Source organism: Crocodylus porosus, unplaced genomic scaffold, assembly GCF_001723895.1.
Source record: "Crocodylus porosus isolate Cpor-Errol unplaced genomic scaffold, CroPor_comp1, whole genome shotgun sequence".
NCBI lineage: Eukaryota > Metazoa > Chordata > Crocodylia > Crocodylidae > Crocodylus > Crocodylus porosus.
The window spans coordinates 67,035,462-67,052,330 of NW_017728947.1; the positions used below are offsets into that span (position 1 = coordinate 67,035,462).

Consider the following 16,869-nt stretch of genomic DNA (forward strand, 5'->3'; position numbering starts at 1 on the left):
TCTATGAAATCTATGAAAATGAATACAGGTGAAGAGCTGGAAAGAGAGATTTACTTCTGCTCTTTTGGAGAGAAGAAAGATACACTTATTGAGAAAGGCAAATAACACCTTACAAATGGCATTCCTGTTGCCACAGCTTCTTGTTAAAGTTGCTCCTTGCAACAATGGCTCACCTACATGGTTGTACCAGAAACTGGCACCAAGTAAAGATACGGAGTATTAAGAACCCTGTTATGTTCTGGAGGGTTGCGGGGTGTCCTAAATGTTGTCCTGTGTTTTGTTGTATTGATATGGCATGTGTGGTCACACTGAAAACCCCATGTTATTACGTTTACATTTTTTCACATTTTTATCACTGTATATGTTGTCTATGTATACCTTTATAATTGTGGACATGGTTTAGCCAAGGTACTCAGATATGCACTGTTAAGGACAACTGCCCGACACAGGTGGAAAGGTGAGCACCAAGGCACTGTCTGTTTATAATGGAAGGAAAAACTGACCAATAGCAAGGCAGCTGAGAGAAATGGCCCATCAGCCAGAGGAATGCCAGGTATCCAAGACAAAGAGAGAAATGTCTGGAGGACTGTGTGACTTACAAGCAATTAGAAAAAATAAATGGTGTGTTTTTCCTAACAAAAATCCAATCTATGGAAGCTGGAAAAGTGTCACTGCAAACTCATGGACAGATTTTTTATTACACTTGTATTTAACTGGCATTAGTTGGTAGGACTGTGCGAAGCTTCAGTCCCTGATTCAATTCAGTGGAGATTCAGCAGCCAAATCTCCAAATCCAAATCGAATCAGAGGACTGAACTGAATTGAAATCCTCTGAACCGATTTGAAAATATTCAGCAATTCAAACACAGACACAACTTTAAATGTTTCTTCTACATACCTCGAGGTTGCAGGCAACTCGTGAACACTGCAATGCTGGGATGCATGAAGCATCACACAGGAGCACGGGGGGCTCCCCAGCATGCTTGGCAGCAGACCCAGAAGTGGACCAGAAGCACTTCTGGTCCACTTCCAGGTCTGCTGAAGAGTGCGCAGGGGGGGGCCCCCCATGCCCTCTAAGCTGAGTGACTGGTGCCTCCTGGGTCTGGGGGGGCAGCCGGGGTCCTCCCGCAGCTGATCACTGAGCCAGAGAAGCATGGGGGGCCCTCCTGCGTGCTCCCCAGTGGACCCAGAAGTGGACCAGAAATACTCCCTGTGCAATGATCCATCCGCCCCAGCATCGCAGCGCTCGTGAGCTGTGCCTGGTTCTTCAAGGTATCCAAAAAAACTATTTAAAACTGTGTCTATGGCGAAATCACCAATTCTCTGAATCAGCAACGAATCTTGATATTTGGGAACAGTGACCCGAATCAACTAATTGAATCGCTGTCCCCAATTCAGGCTGAATCAGAATCCGAATCAAAGAGGGCCAACCTCACACATCCCTATTAATTGGTACATGCTTAAAATAACAGTTCAGCTAACCTGGTTGTTAGGATAATGCCCATTTTTTTATGATTTTACAAGTCAGAAGTCTTAAAGGCCAATTTATATTTTCTTAGCATGACCGCTCCCTATATCCACGCTGGACTAAATACACCTAATGAGATCTGATCTTAGAAGCCCTGGGAATCCCGAGTACCACAGGCACAAGTTAAAGATAAAGAGTTTTAGTTAAACACCTAGCAAACACTGGAACACAAAAATGAATGAGTGAAAATACTTTTCAGACCCAGTTTCACCACAGATCTGACAAATTGAAATAAAAAACTGTAGGGGAACAGTGGGAAGAATGAATGAAATGAGGAAAAAAGTAGTTCAAAAAGCTTCATTTGAATATTTATTGAAATACCAAAGACACAACAACAGTTAAGGAATGTGAACTTTGCTACAGTAAAAACTATTAAATTTTGAAAAAACAGCCACATATATATTTATAGCGTTACTAAAAATAAATGGCATTGCATATTTTATATCTGTAATACAGAAATTTTCCATATACTTTCCATGTATTAAGAAGGAAAAAAAGTGTTCCTGAATAAAATGTATATTTAGAGACCTAAAATAATCCAAATATACCTAACTTTGGAAAGTGCTATAAAGATAGTTTTCAAGGTCTGAATGTGAACAAACAATATCTTTCTGTATGCATTTCTACTTCTAGTGTTTTCTGCCTCACTCTGTTTTTCACTTGCATATATGGTCCTTCAATAAGCTATAAAAAAAGTATGAAACTTTTTGGTTTGCTTGCAGAAAAAAATATGCAGTTTTTTCAACTATAGTGTATGCTACCTCTATCCTTCCTACAAATCAAGCAACAGCCCTAAGCCTGGATTGTCCCTTTTCAGTTCTTCAAATTGAATAATTACACTGAGTTTGTAGCTCCATATGAAACTTATAATATCACATTGTAATTTTTTCCTGTTTGGCATTTTCCCAGGTACCCAACTAGCCAGCAAACAAGTGTTTATAATGTCTGAAATTGTTTCTACAAATGTAAACCAAATCAGCAAAAGCAAATTTCAGTCAGAAAGCAGTAGTTGTTTGTTGTAACTGTTAGTGACACTTAAAGCAGCCTACAGGACAGCAACCAGACGTGGAAGAAAATAAAGGCTTGTTGCCATCAGTTTCTCTCTACACAATTTACCTTGAGAAACATTATAGTGAGAGTCAAGGCCATGTTGTAAGTATTTACCACCTTGAGAATAAGAGTTTTAAAGTGAGATACTATATCAGCTGTGTAAACTACGTGCACTATACAAGTTCACTGAAACATGTTTCCTTCTTTTAATATAATTTCATGACTGGATTCATGGCACTCAAAATATCAAATACTCCTTTCCTGTGTTTGCCCACAAATTCTCCAATAATTTATTATCTATCATTGCTCTTGGGTGAGATGGTTTAGAAAAGCATGAGTCTGCCTTGAGCAGAAAATTGGACTAGATGACATCCAGAATCCCCTTCCAGCTTCATTTTTTTCTAACACTCTTGTGTTGGGCCATGAAGCCAGAAAAGTCTACAATTGTAAATATACTCTCTGTGCTAGGAAGCTAGACCTAATATCTACATATGAACAACTTTCATTTTCACAAACCTTTTCTGAATTTAATCAACATCTTAGACCAGGGGTGCTCAACCTCCAACCCACAGGCCAGATGAAGCCCATGACGCCTTCACATTTGGTTTGAGGGTTGGGAAATTTGGTGGTGGAGGAGCAGTGGCCATTAATGCAGCCACCCTCCCTGCTCCACCACATTTGCAAACCCCAAGCTATGCACAGCCAATTGAAACTGGGCTGCACCCATTTCCCCACCATGGGCCTAGGCCACACCCCCTCCCTCCATGAGGTTGGGTCATGTCCCTTCCCCCTCTGCAGGACCTAGTTGGAACCAGGGCATACCTCCTTTCCCCCATGGGGCCCCAGCACACTCCCTTCCCCCCATAGGACCAACCCATGCTCCCCTTCCCCTGAGGCTTGGGGTCAGGCTGCCCCATGCCACCCTCTGCATGACCAAATGGTACCTACCACACCTCCCCCCATCACCCCGCAAGTGCCAAATTGAGACATCTGGTGGAATCTGGCCCACAGATGGATGGGGCACCATCCAGCCTGCAGGTGCAGAAGGTTGAGCACCAACACCCTAGAGCAAGCAGTCAGACTGATGTTGAACTAAGTATCCCTGGCCTTAAAACACTTAAAGTGAGTTAGGTAAAGCTGGGGATTCCTGGAGAATCACTCACTAACTTTCTCTGAAATATGTGAAGCAACATGTGAAGCAAAGCAGTGCAGTTCTCCTAGTTAAAAGCAAATAGTCATGTCTATTGACCTGAAAAAATCAGGCTAATTGAGCTTCTTAGCTTTGAATTGGCTACTAGATGCATAAGCTATGTGCTGTCATTTTACTTATGATACCATGAGTGAAATTATCTTGGTATAAAACTTTGTAAAATACATATTAAATTAAAGCATACTTTGAAAGCAACGGGAGTAACAGTGGAAAGACAGGCATTGCTTCTCCAAGAACGACCTTCTGATGTCTGGATCCTCTTCTAAAGTAGCCACAAAAGAAATGGATACAGGTTTGAGTCTAGAAAGCAGCTGTAATCTATTAAAGAATTGTAAACAGTTAGGTCTGTTCACAAAGACTTTAAGCAAACAACCAATGACTTCAGAGCAAGATCAGGCCAAAATATAGGTAAGTTTTATATAAAAACACTTATATATATATATTGGATGACTTTCATAAAGCAGGAGTTTTTAGAAATTTACTAACTTTTCTTCAAGAGAGCTTAGAAGTGGATCAGACTATTAAATATTAATCAACTCTACCTAAGCTTTTGTCTTTGCTTCACTGCATCATCTACAGTCAGCCAGAATGCTTATCCCTCTGAACCACTGATTAAGTTATTCTTGAAGTTCTTTTATTCAGCATAAGGCCCATTGTTACACATTCTATTTCTTGAACAGGTGTTGGCAACAATAGGAGGCAATATAAGAATCAGTCTCCCTAATCCATCTACAGAAAAGCCTGTAGCTACAAGCATTTGCAAAACTGTAAAGCAACTTCAGTTGTTTCCAGAAGTCTCAATTTCTCTATAAGTTGCAAACACTTTTGCTTCCTTGCAAAATGTTATAATTTTTAAGAATCTGAAAGTAACATTACTGGTATGTCTTCTATTAGTCAGGAAAATTTATCCTGCAAAGAATAAAATAATCATCACAGTTTTTAGAGAATCAATAGTCCACTGCTAAATTACTGGAAAATAACACCTTCAAAAGCTCCCTTGTTTTGATGTTGCTTAAAATTTACTGATACAAGTTAACCAGTATGAGAGTCTTTGCACAGGTGTTTTAATCAATTTGTGTAATTTCAGTATCATAATAATTTTAGTTAAATAGAAGTAATTTATGTGTTGAGTAGGGGTGCACCGATAGAGATTTTTGGGGCTGATACCAATATCTGATTTTTAAGGAGGTATATTGGCTGTTACCGATCCAATTTCTGATACAGCATGGAGAGCTGCCTCCAGCTAGAAAGTCCATTGTGGTGGAAGGGGAGTGGGGAGGGAAGGGGCGCAGGAGAGCATATCAATCCCACCCCCCCACTCCCACAGTGAGGGAGGGGACAGGGGCAGGCGCTGCCCAGCCAGGGAGGGGCAGGGCACAGGATGGACCCACAACTTGGGGGTAGGGGGTGTCGTCTGCTGCCGCATGCCCTCCATGAGGATACCGGGGGGGGGGGTGCCCCTGGATCTGGGTGGGGCAGGGCGGATGGGCTGGGGCAGGGGCTATGGAGGGGGCTGTAGCCACCCCTAATTTTGCTGTAGCACCACTGCTGCTGCATGCCCACCACAGCCCTGGCTTTTCCCAGCTCAACCCTTGCCTCCCTCCATATATCAGGAAGAGCTGGGGCTGCACCAGGCATGCAGCAGTGGTGGCACAGGAAGTGGCACTATGGGGGTGGCTACAGCTCCCTCCATAGCCCCAACCCTACACCCGAGTGAGAAAATCCCAGTGCAGCCCCAGCCCCAGCTCCAGCCCGCCTGCCCTGCCCCATGCAGATCCATGGGCACATGTCCTCCCCAGGTACACACAGTGGTGGGATCTGCCCCCCACCCAATGTGTTGTAGGTCCGTCCCACACGCTGGCCCACCCTAGCCAGGCAGTGCCTGTCTCTGCCCCATCCCTTCTTCACCACGGGTGTGCGGGTTGATCTGCCCCCTCTTGCCCCTTCCCTTTCCACTCCCAGACTTCCAGCTGTAGGCAGCTCTCCATGCAGCTGGGCTCTGCTGCTTACTGCCCGAGTGCTACTCTGTAGCTGCAGGCATTTATACTTGTACCGATTTCTTATACAGCCAATTTTCTTTACGTCAGCACCAAGCTAATACCAAACCTATGTATCAGTGCATATCTAGTGTTGACCAGGACATAAGTTGACTATCCTGCAGTCATTTTAAACATACAGATGTTTATGTTTTGACCCTAGATAGGATCACTTTACAAGCAAGAAAGAAAACGGTCATAGAAATGAATAAATGTAATTGAGGCTATTGTGACTGGGACTCGCATATAAGAATCATGCACAAATTAGAGGATTCTCTTTTGTGTGTGCAGAGGGGTGAGCATGTTCATAAAAAGAAGCCATCATTTTTTTTCATTAAATAAAAGCAAATCTCCAACATGAGTACTGTATTGTATATATCCTACTGTTTCTTTGTACCCCCTTGGAAGAACATCTCCATTTGACGGTTGATATGGAGCATGTCAGCATACATCATGCAGTCAAAACAAAAAGTATATCCATGGGGAACCTCATGTTTTCAAGTTATACAGATATTTTTGTGAGGCCATAGCTAAGCCACTGCAAACCAAATTCCTCCTCTATTCTGCATACCTTTTGTTAATGAAAGCAAATATTAAGCTTAATCTACTTTAGGAAAATAACTAGCCTTTTACTTTCTTTTGAAACTATGTATGCAGGCTATGAATTGAAAGGGTGAGTTTTTAGGTAACTATGATACTTACATTGTCAGCCCTTAGCCAGTCTGTGCCTAAAAAACAGACTTTTCTTTGACTTTCAGCATACAGTCATTTATCTCCTAAAAGGATATTGTATCCCATGAGACAGTAGATATCTCTGCAAACAAGCAAGCAACAAACAAGTCAACGCTCACTTTCTTGCAAAAAGTTATCTACATCATAAGCTGTGTCCTTTCCAAAAGAGATCTCAAAAAAGTAAATAAATAAGAAGAACTGGCCTGTTATCTAAAAGCACCATCACAAATGAAACTGTAGAATGAAGACAGCTTAATAAACCAAAGCCGTTTCTCAGTTTAAGGAGTAAGCCAAAACTGACTTCATTTTGAGTGCTAATGGACCCTGATGTAATCATATAATTGTTAAGTCAGGGCAAAAAACTGATCTGAGCAATGAAAGCATGAATATGGAAATGTGACCATGCCCGTTTTTCTGGTGACATAACTGGGGAGGGAGGAAGGGGAATGTAGGGGAATAAGGGCAACAACTCAGGGTGCCAAGTTGGGCAAGTGAGAAAGGATTTAAAAAAAAGTGGCGGCTGCTGGCAGCTACGTGTTTGTGATTGAAGCAGCAACCGGAAATTGTTCAGCCATGTCCCTACACTGCTGCTAGTCTTCATCAAGCTTACAACAATTTTTGCTTCAGCTTTAACAAATGATTCTGCAAGCCAGTATCATAATTTAGGGTGAGTGAGCAGGGCACCAGCCAAAGGTGTGCACTCAGAGTAGGCATCAGAAAGGCAGCCCCCAGATACCCCACATCACCACCACCACAGCAGCAGCCCATGTTCTGGGCACTCAAGCTTACATCACTGCTGCAATTAGAGTATTCTCAGAATGGCATGCTTCAAAACTGCTGTGGCTATAGATTTCCAGCCAAGGGCCACTAGAGGGCTGTGGGGACTCCCACCATCAGGATTATATCACTTTAGTCCCAAATCCCCTAAACCTCTCCTCACCCCCTCCCAGCAGAGCAGAGAGGTAGATTAGGGCAGCAGCAGAAAGGTAAGAGCTGGTGAATCTGGGTACCGATAAGTGCCTCCCTGTTGGGAGGTACAGCAGTGCACTCCAGGATTGTGGAAGACCTATGCATGGATAAAAGAAAGAAGTGAAGCACTTCCAAATGGCATCTCATTTAAAGAATTACTGTGCCAGAGGAATTGATTTCATTTTACAATTTGCTAAGGAAAAAACAGCTTTATTCTGAGGACAAAGGGCTTTGAAATAAGAGTTAAGGCTGGCACTCAAATTTTGTTATAATGTATCCCTGCATTCAAAGGTGAAGTTGTGGGCAGGGTCAGGTGCATCCGAGACATCAATGTGTACCTGTACTGATGGTGTTATTGCTGGGCTTTGGCTTCTTGGAATATCACCCTATGCTCAAAGAAGTCCTTCCACCTCGAAATGGGACTCACCTAACGGAGAAAATAATGAGCATCTTTGCTTGCAGACTCAACAGCCTTGTTGGAGTGTGACTTCAATTACATTCAACAAGTGATACAAAAAAGTTCACAAGGAAGTAAAGAGTAGGAAAATTTGGAAAAAGGTTCAGGAATAAGTAGACATACTGGAAATCTTTACAAGGGCATAAGAAGGACAATTAGTGATATTATGAGCTAATTATCCAAGATGCCAACATACTAATACAATAATCATGGGTTGTAACCAAGAACTGCACTCCTTTTTTTCTTAAACGTACTTCCCATGGAATATTACTAGTCCTATGAGTTTGTTAAAGTCAGTTTTTCCTAGGTTTAGTGTTTCTGTGCCGCTCTGCTCAGTTCCTTGGTTTAGAATCAGGAATTCTATCACTATCCGATTAGTTACCTAAGTTGCATTCCACCTTCATTCCTCAACCATTTCCTCCTTATCAGCAAGAAGCAACTGAGAATTTCTTCGCAGTTCATTTCTCTGTCATCTATGCTAAAAAGTTTTCCCCAACATATTCTGCAAGCTTGTTAGGCTTTTTCTGCATTTCCTGCTCAAAACATATCTTGGTAATTAAAGTCCCCCATAACCATGAGGTCCTGTAATTTGGCTGATTCAGGCAGTTGCTTTAAGTCTTCAACCACCTTCTCCTCCTGGTTTAGAGGTATATAATAAACACTGATCATGACACAGCTTCTGCCATTTTTCCCTTTAACCTTAACCCAGAGACTTTCAACAGGGACATCTTTCACTTTGTTCTAGACATCAGAACTAGTGTGTATATACACACACATTATAATATTCAAAACTACACCTATTCCATGCTTCTCTTTCCTGAACAAGTTACAGCTATCCATATGAATAATTTGGTCAGGTGAATTATCACATCAAGTCTTAGGTTATTCCAATTAGATGATAATATCGTATGTTATTTTTTACTTCAAGCATCCCATAAAAGGCCAACCATCACAGTAAGGAAAGAAAGTTAGAAATTACTTAAATAAGCAAGATTTTTTTTCAGATCTGCAGGGCTTAGATTCATAGATGTTAGGGGCTGGGAGGAACCTCCCAAGATCATGAGGTCCAGCCTCCCCTGCACTTGGTCAAGAAAGACTGCTGTGGTCAGATGACTCCAACAAGGTGAGCATCCAGATGTTTTTTCAAGATTTCCAAAGTAGGTGATCATACCACCTCTGGGGGGGATCTGTTCCAGAGCCTGGACACTCAAACCATAAAGAAGTCTTTCCTTATGTCCAAGCTAAAGAAATCCTCTAGCAATTTATGACCATTATTCCCCTAGGGTGCCCTGCTGAAAAGATGCTCTCCCAGGCCCTGATGTGTGCCTTTTATATACTTATACACTGCCACCAAGTCCCCTCTAAGTCTTCTCTTCTCCAGGCTGAACAGTCCCATGTCTTTCAGCCTTTCCTCACTTATACTGGTTTGTGTGTAATTTCTGTCCTTAGCCTTGGAGAATAACTGGTTTAACAAGGTGTGGACTTGAAAAGATGAAGTAGGTTGTTATCTGTAAATCTGTAGGAACAAGCTTGTTGAAAGAAAAGATTTTATACAGAGGGAAGGGAAAAAAGGAAGGAAACACTGCTAAAAATGGTAATAAGTAGATTGATTAAACCATTTAGAATGAAGAAAGCAGTTACTAGTTGCATGGCACTGGAGTAAAAATCCAGGTATTGAAATAAGAATCCACAGTCCCTGCTGAGACCATGGTTAATACAATCCAATGTGTGGATAATTTATTTTCTGTAATTTCACATTCAAGGTAGTTTTTAAAGATTTGCTGTTTGAATAGAGGTACTCTAAAGTCAGTGATGATTCAGGGAAGCTAATGAGTTCTACCATGTGTTTGTGTGTGTTTCTTGAATCAGTGTCCTTTTATTCTTTCATGTAGGGATTGCCTGTGTGGCCAATGTAGACAGCACAGGGACAGTGTTAGCCAGTATTGGCATATACAGTGTATGATGTTAGTTGAGAAACAGATACATGAACCCTGGATATTATAATTAATATAATACTTTATACAATACTATAGATGTTATATTACATGTTATAAATATCACACATATGTGTGCATACTTTATACACAATTTGCAATTCATCATATTTTATTATCATATACATAATGTTATATTATAAATTATAGTACTATAAGCCTACTCTACCTTCCTGTCTGTTAAATGAGGCCAATAGTACTTCCTCAGGCAGGTGTTGTGGAGATAAATGCATTAAAGCCTGCAAACCACACAGGTGGTAAGGTCATTGGGATCTTTAAATTACCCAAAAAGTCATGCTTTGTAGGAAATCCTGCTACCAGGCACCGAAACATAACACCATTTTATACTCTAATACAACATTACACCATCCCAAACAAGATGTAGAATACCAAAGAATGGCAATAACAACTATTTAAGGAATACGAACTTCCACACAAGCAGAGATTAGAAAGGATTAGAGTAATTTATTATAAAGACAGAAACAAAAAGAAAGAAAAAAGTTATAGAGAACCACAATTGTTTAGAGAACCTTTTGTATAACACAAGAAAAAGGGGGAAAGGGCCTTGGGAGTTAAGAAGAGGCACATCTTGATATGTGATTTTTACTATGCATAAAAAATATTTTTCACAAGTATAAACTAGATATCAGCTTGATGTCAAGGACTGACCCTAAAAACAAATTCCTTTGAGATCCCCTTTGTGGTAGGCATGGATTTTCTCCTACATTCAATTTACTCCTGTGGTGTTTAGTCTCTATTTGTAGCTAGTATTAACCTGTGTTCAGTTGTATTGTTTATGTCTATATAATAGCATTTGATATAAATGTAACTTTAACAAATCTCAGCAATTATAGCCCAGGTTGTTTTGTGAGGTTAGAGATTCATTTAAATAGCCCTTAACTACAGGAAACCCTCGCTATTTGCAGATTTGCGATTTCAAATATTTGTGGTGCACTCTGGTGATACTTTTACATTCAGTAAGCTTGCAAGTGGACTTAGTGCAGTGTTGACAGGTAGAATGTACGACATTAACAAGTCCACATTAAGAAAAAAGTCTGTCTCCATCCCACACCCCCTGCTGCTGACAGTGCCGCTGCCGGCTGCAGGAGCTTCCAGCTTACTGCCTCTGGGCTTCCACTGCTCATCCCAGTATTTGTGGATCCCCCCAATCACAGGGATCTCTAGAAAGTATACCCTCACCATTCTCAGGATATCCTGTATTCACACATAGAAGAGACAATCGCTGAGAACTAGCATTTGACTTGAGTTGAGTTGTTTACCCCATGCGGACAGAAGCCAGGATCTATTCAGACAGTGATAAATTTTTATTTAAAAAAAAAAAAAAAAAAGTGAAAAAATTACACCTGACCATTGTGCTGGGCTGCAGGGTGCTATTTGTATTTACCATATTAGTGAATCTACATGTCTGAAAAGAATACAAGTTTTGTAGTCTAGTAAACATGTACCTTGGGGGGTAGGAAGGGGGCAGAAAGTTACTGGCATACTGTGCCCTCCTCATCCCCCAGAAACGAAGGGGAGACTTGCGTAAATACCCATGAGGTTAGAGACAGGATCTACTCTCTAACCTAGTGAAGCTAGCTAGCGGTGCATCTTTGGATTTACGCTGCAGGGTAAGAACAAGTTATTGTTCTGATATTTCTTTTTGTTTATTTACTTGTAAATGTCTGTCTCTCAGTATATAGTTACTGATTTCTTATGCTTGTTCTTGTTTTGTATAATAAATCCTTTGGTTATCTTTTTATAAAAGCATTGATGTCAGTGAGGATTCCTGGGTATTTGTACCATTCAGACTTGTCCCATTCTACAGAAAGATAAATCCATCATTTCTGAGCACATGATGGAACAAAGGTGTAATCCTTCTAGCTGGCAAAATCTCCTCTGCTAATGGTTGGCAAGGCCTGATAGAGACAGTTAAAGCTGAGGACCCACAGGACAAGGTGTGGCCTCTAGCACATACCTCACCTCAGCTAGTTCTCAGTGGTCAAGCAACAGACAGCAGAGAGGGGTCTGGGACAGAAGGGCATCATCCCCCAAGGTGTAGAAGCACCCCAGGAGTATGTCTCAGAGGCAGACCTAGGCTGCCTTAGGGACTAGGGCCCATTATTACTTGGATAAAGCCAAACTTCATAAATACAAATCAATGGGAATACTAGGAACCTGCTGTTTTTCTCTCTCTGGGCTGACTTATTCAAATCTATTTTGTATAAGTGCAAATATCAATCAGACCATGCCAGTGAGTAGTGCATCTAGTCATAAGAGTTACAAAATAATCATTTAAAATAATAATGTGATCTTTAAAGGTATAAATTCTCTAAAAATATTATTTTATTTTAAATCATTTGCAAGTCACAGTGACAAACATCTGGGCACAAGGCAGTCCAGTGTACTCAGGATGTCTGGGTTTTGTTACAAATTCCAGAACACAGTTCCATGCATGTAGATAATTTATTTGGCCCATTCCATTAGCTTCCCAAAATACGTATAAGCCTCCACTTCCTCCATGTATCTGTGTATTTATACATAACAGGCTATCTTCAATATTCATTTTCTATACATTTGACTACAGAAAGTCAGTTACTTCATGACAGAAGTAGTCTTCTATCTAGTCCTTCTCAGCTGATTTTAAAGTACCTAGGCCAAAGCAATACCATAACATAGAACAAAAGGTGAAGACACTGTACCTTTCCTCAGAATATTGGCTCCTGGAAGGTTCTATCCATAGTACGTACAGATATGATTGAAATCCTTCTACATTTTCATTATACAGCCCCCATTTTCCAGGGAGTAAGAATCAGAACATACATTGGTGTGGAAGACAGTATAAAACATCTTAGTCAAAAAGTAAATTTCATGAACGATGTTAAGATGTCCATCAAGATACTCTTCACATTCTGTTTTCTTTTGTGAGTGGTCATGAGGCTGCTCTGAGCCGTTGTTGGGCAGATAGTATTCTCTGAATTTTAATGTGGAGTTTTTCTGCAGAAAGTAAGTATCCTAAATGCATGGTGCAACTAAATAATACCCACGTAAATTTACCATAGTATAATGAATAAAAATAAAAAATAACGTGTTATACAACATCCAGGATGGACGCAAATATGTAGTTAATGTTAATAAATTCTTAAATTTTACATATTTCCAAAAACAAAATGTCTAAAAATGGTAAAAATTGCTCTGCATACATTGTAATATGAATATAAACTCTGTGTAAGATTTTTTCCCCCCATGTTATCTGTTAGCACTTGATGTGTATGTGTACTTATATACAGAAGGGGACAGGGATAAGGATGGAATTAAGTTTTGCCAAAAAGTAGTCTTCTTTAATGTAAAATGCAGCTATGCCTTTATAGATTATCTTCATTAAAACTGCTCTTATGGCTCTCTAGGGACACAATAGAAGTTTTGCTATTTGAATTCTGCCTAAAGAATTAACTACTTGAAATAATATGCCAAAGTATCATAGTAGAATGTCATGAGAAAGAATAAGAAAGATAACATACATAAGAAGCCTCTGTTCAGAGGGGTATAGTGGTCCATGCTAAGATGCTAGAGAAGACAACATTTTAATAAATGAAATAAATATTTAATTTAAGGAATAATTATAATGAAGAAATAATTATAAGGCATGCATGTTATGGAAAAAATTAGTATCAAGACCCTTCTTTGCCTTCTGAAATGAAAATTACTCCAGAGAACTTAAGGTTGCGCAATGAATTGTATCCATTTGGCCTGCTCAAAGAAATCCACCCAAAGGACTGGGAAACAGGGAAACTTATCATCCAAGCAGGGAAATTCTTCAGCTTAGTTAGGACTGTTTGATGAAACTCTTATCTTCAAAACCTACTGTTTTAGGAGGTAACTAATTTTAAGGGCATTATGGGTTATGAAGTAAATTCAGATAAAGATGAAATTGTCATGGGTATCAAAAATAGACAAACATTTAATCATAAATAAATCCTATAAACTTACTTTGTAAGTCTTCCTCTTCTGTAAAATATTCAAAAATAAACCCAATCATAAAGAATTTTATGTAAAAATCTGATATATTGAAGCACGTGGGCCCATGCTTAACTTTATGCAAGTAATCCCAGTAATTGCAGGAAGGAACAGCAAACTCCCAAATATTTAGTAATATTAATGGAAAGATAGTTTAAAAGACTGTAATTTGGAACAACGATAAACAGGATTTAGATGGAAAACTGACTGTCTAGGTACTTTTCCATGGTCTGAGTATAAGGAATATATTTAAATGTTAACTGTAACCTACTGAACGTGAAGTTTAGTTTCATAATGATCAGAATATATTGGAAAAAGCAATTTAAAATAAAGTAGTGAAAAGCATTACACTAACCTTAAGGAATGGAGAAGTTCTTACATTGAAAAAATACAGTAAACAAAGATAACTCTGTAAACTCTGTCACAAAATAATAATAATATTTCTAATAATATAAAAATATATATATAAATTTCAGTGTTATTCCTAACTTTTCAATGGAGGATTAGGAGTACAATGTTTTAAAATAAAATCTTACGTAGCTTGAACAAGATAAGCAAAAATAATTACAAAAGTAAGTGAGAAAAAGGTATCAACTTCCAAAGGGAAAGAAAAGAATGGAAAGGAGATTATAATGCATACAAAGGACAGTGCCATGACTGCAAATTAAAGGAAACTGAATATAAAACATTTACTATAGATTCCACTACAAATCTGTAAGGTTAAAGTATATGAAATCACTGCCACATGAGGACTGCTAAAGAAATTATAATGGAAAAGTAACCTTAGAAAAGATAAGTTGTTATTGCTCAAAAATATAGGACTGTTGGAAGAAAAGTATAAATATTTTTAAATATTACTGAAATAGTCACTCTCTCACACAGGAGATAGTCTTAGGAAAAAACACTACCAACCTACTGAAAAAAATTTTAAACTTGTAAAAAAACAAAACTTCTAGCAGATTAGCCTACTCTTGTAAGAACCTATGGATCATAGTATCACCACATGAAAATGGCTTTTTATATATACATTTCTAAAATTTGGGGGAAAAAATAACTTAATACATTTTAGAAATCAAATTCATATTCTTGTATTTTATGACCATCTTTTGCTGTGATCTGGCTGTGTAGGGGGAGAGGAGGGTAAATCTATCCCTGATCTGCCCACCTGGGGGAAGGGGGAAGTGGCTTGGCCTGGCCTGGCCCCAATCTGGCCATATGGGGAGGAGGTGTAGCACCGCCCTGATCCACCCCACAGGGCTTGGGAATCTAGCAGTGGGGGAGGGGTGGCAGTTTTATTTGCCACTGCTTCTCCACCACCATGTTTCCCAACATGTGGGGAGCCCCACAAGCCAGATTGGGTCTGCAGGCCAGAGGCTTAGCAACCTTGTACTAAGGAGACAGGAAAAGGATACTAGCATGATATGCAGTTCTGGATAGATATTAGCTTCATTTAACCTACCTGCTACCACCACCACTGCTATTTCCTGAGGATCACAGATGCAGTGGCTCTCAAACCTTTCCCCCAAGCCTCCGAAACTACAGCCTTCCCAATTCACTTCACAGGGGGGAAAGACTCCAGAACTGCTGCTGTTGGGCTCAGAAAGGGATGCCTGCATTTGACTAGCAGGGAACACCCAAGGGAACCAGGCAGGGAAGAGGACTCCACTCAGCACTCCCAGCAAGAGTAGGGCAGAAGTGGCTCTGAAGGACAACCCAGGGAAAGTGGCAGCAGCAGTGGCAAAATGGAGAAGGCAAGTGGGAGGGGAACTGAGCACGCTGCTGAGAAAGGAGAGGAAAGTGGGGGAGAGAATTCAAGTCACAGTTCTTACCCAATTTGTGAACTTAAAAAAAAAATCCCCACTGCTGCTGTTTGTACAGCATGGTGCCAGAAGCAGGTGGGGAGGGGGCACGGGGTGTCTGCATCACTCCAGCCCTCATGGATCTGCCCCTGCATGTAGGTCTTATATATTTCTTATACTTTGCAAACTAAAGAGTGATTAGGTATAAAACTTTTGCAAAGACTTCATGTTCCATGCTTCAACTATCACACATTCCTCAAAGGACAAAGTATAAGGCAACATGCTGATGAGCTTGAAGTTCTGGGAATATGTATGCTTAAGAAACTGAGTGTTGACAGGAAGTCAGCACTGGTACTGTGGACCTATGGTTGCTGTACCACAAAATTTCATTTCTGAATGGTGGAACAGTCAGAAAGCATGTGCACAAGTTTACCAGAAAGATCAAGGAATTAAACCGTGCCAAAGGCTTCAAAAAAAGTATGAAGCCTTGGCTTCACATGAAAAGAAGCCTACTCCACTGGCAGAAGAGGATCAAGAGCACAGCTGCCAAGGGGAAGTGATGGGTGGCAGTGGTTGGCAACTCGCTCCGGCAGGGCACAGAGCCGGTGGCTTGGGAGATCTGCTGCCTGCCAGAACCTCGAGTCTGAAATGCCATGAAAAGGCTGCAGAAACTCATTTGACCCCCTGAATACTATCCCCTGCTCATAGCACCAATAATACTGCCAAGGGGAAACTCAAGAGATCAAAAATTACTATATGGCTCTCAGTGCAAGGGCAAAGGGGATGGGGGCCCACATGGTGTTCTTATCCATCAGTCCTTCCAGTCAAAGGTAAAGGTAAGGCTAGGAGCACATGCATCTTGGAAAGCAAAATGTGACTGCATTGATGATGTCACCAGCAGGGCTTTGACTTTTGTCCATGTAATGATGTCCTAAGAAAGACTACTAAAAAGAGATGGAGTCTACTTGACAAAGGGGAAAGTGTCCGAGTGTCTTTGTATACACGCTTGCTAATCAGGGCGGCTAGGGTCTGGAACCAGCTTCCAAGAGAAGTGGTGCAGGCTCCTACCCTGGGGGC

At 40.4% G+C, this 16,869-nt stretch overlaps 1 protein-coding gene across 4 annotated transcripts in view; it reads right to left on the reverse strand.

Annotated features, from left to right (window-relative positions):
• PRKD1 (protein kinase D1) overlaps positions 1–16,869 on the reverse strand; it is a 276,582-nt gene that overhangs the window by 234,495 nt on the left and 25,218 nt on the right. The window contains exons 1-2 of one of the 4 annotated variants that reach the window (XM_019551746.1): positions 7,864–7,878; positions 6,527–6,638 (exon numbers count right to left, since the gene is read on the reverse strand). The exons of the other annotated variants lie outside the window; for them this stretch is intronic. The gene's annotated coding sequence lies outside the window, so the exon portion shown is untranslated. Of the gene's footprint in view, positions 1–6,526; positions 6,639–7,863; positions 7,879–16,869 lie in introns of those variants that run through there. 4 annotated transcript variants of the gene reach the window in all.